Source organism: Penaeus monodon, chromosome 17 (assembly GCF_015228065.2).
Source record: "Penaeus monodon isolate SGIC_2016 chromosome 17, NSTDA_Pmon_1, whole genome shotgun sequence".
Lineage (NCBI taxonomy): Eukaryota > Metazoa > Arthropoda > Malacostraca > Decapoda > Penaeidae > Penaeus > Penaeus monodon.
In genome coordinates this window covers 342,655-344,724 of record NC_051402.1, presented here as the reverse complement: position 1 = coordinate 344,724, position 2,070 = coordinate 342,655, and positions in this window count along the sequence as shown.

Sequence of the window (2,070 nt, the reverse complement as noted above, 5' to 3'; positions counted from 1 at the left end):
TTTGGGTGTCTTACCCGTTTTTCCCGGAACCAGCAGGAATTCGGGTTTCCAGTCATCCCGGAAAAAAACCCGGGTTTGAGTCTTACAGGCACCAGGAACCCCAGGAATTTGGTGGTCTCAGTTCCCTCCCGAAAACCCAAAAGGGTTTTTTGCCCCAAATCATCCCGGAACCAACCCGGAATTTGGTGGCTCTCAGTTTATCCAGAAAACCCAAAAAAGGACTTTTGGGGCCCCCAGTCATCCGGGAAAACCAAAAGGAAATTTGGGTCCTCAGTTTATTCCAAAAAACCAACAGGACTTTGGGGGGCCCCTCAGTCATCCAGAACCAAAGGATTGGTGCCCCTCAGTCACCAGAAACCCAAAGGGCTTTGGTTTTCCCCTTTAGCATCCAAAAAACCCCAAAAGGGGTTTTTGGGGCCCTCAGTCATCCAGAAACCCAAAAGGAATTTGGGCCCCTCAGTATCCAGGAAAAAAAACCGGATTCGGGGTCTCTAGTCATCCAGAAACCAAAAAGGACTTGGTGTTCCCCAGCATCCCGGGAACCCCCCCGGAATTTTTGGGGGTTTTTCAGTCACCCGAAAACCCACGGGAAATTTGGTGTTTCTCAGTCATCCAGAAAAAAGGCTTTGGTGCCCCAGTCATCCAGAAACCAAAGGGGCTTTGGTTTTCCCTCAGTCATCCAGAAACCCAAACCCGGGCTTTGGTTTCCCCTCAGCATCCAGGAAAACCCAAAAGGGAAATTTGGGTCTTCAGTCCCTCCAGGGAAACCCCAGGATTTCCCGGTTTTTTCCCCCAGTCATCCAGAAACCAAAAGGGGTTTTGGTGCCCCAGTATCCAAAAAAACCCCAAAAGGGGTTTGGGGTTCATCCGTCATCCCGGAAAACCAACAGGAATTTGGTTTCCCAAATCATCCAGGAAACCAACAGGAAAATTTTGGGGTTCCCGTTATCCAGAAAAACCCAAAAGGAATTTGGTGTCCTTTAAATCATCCAGAAACCAAAAGGACTTTGGGGGCCCTCAGTATCCCAAAAAACCAACAGGCCCTTTTTTGTTTTTCAGTCACCAAAAAACCCCAAAAGGATTTGGTTTTCCTCAGGGGATCCCGAAAAACCCAAAAGGACTTTTGGCCCCTCAGTCACCCGAAACCAAAGGACTTTTGGGGCCTCTCAGTCATCCCGAAACCCAAAAGGACTTTGGGCCTCTCAGTCATCCCGAAAAACCCAAAGGGGCTTTGGTGCCCTCAGTAAACCAGGAAACCAACCCCCCTTTGGGGTCTTAAGGGCATCCAAAACCCAAAAGGCTTGGTGCCCCTCAAATCATCCAGAAAAACCCAAAAGGACTTTGGGTTCTCTCAGTAAACCCGGAAAACCCAAAAGGAATTTGGTGCCTTCAGTCACCAAAAAAACCAAAGGCTTTGGTGCCCCTAAATCACCAGAAAAAAAAGGAATTTGGGTCTTCCCGTCATCCAGAAACCAAAAAAGGACTTCGGTGCCCTCAGTCATCCCGGAAACCCAAAAGGAATTGGGTCTTCCCGGGCATCCAGGAAAAACCCAAAAGGAAATTTTTTTTTTGTCTTCAGTCATCCCGAAACCCAAAAGGAATTTGGTTTTCCCCTCAGTAAAAAGGGAAAACCCAAAAGGAATTTGGGGCCCCTCAGTCATCCAGGGAAAACCCAAAAGGGAAAATTGTCCCCTCAGGCACCAGGAAAAAACAGGAATTCGGTGTTCCCCAGTCATCCAGGAAAACCCAACCCAAAAATTGGTGCCCATCACCAAAGGAAACCCCCAAAATTCGGGGTTCTCAATTTAAGGGAACAAAGGGAATTTTGGGATTTTCAGTCCCCTTAGGAACCCAAAAAAGTTTTTAAAGCAACCCTCCAAAAAGGCCCAAAAAAATTCCTTTTTTGCCCCCTTTTTTAAAATTTTTTTTTGAAGGGAAAAAACAAGAATCTTTTGGGCCCCAGTCATTCCCAAAGTTTTAAAAGGGCTTTCCCCAAACCCGGGAGGCTTTTGTTTCCCAAAACCCGGCTAACCTTGGGTTACACATATTCCCCGGTTGTTTACTAAATTT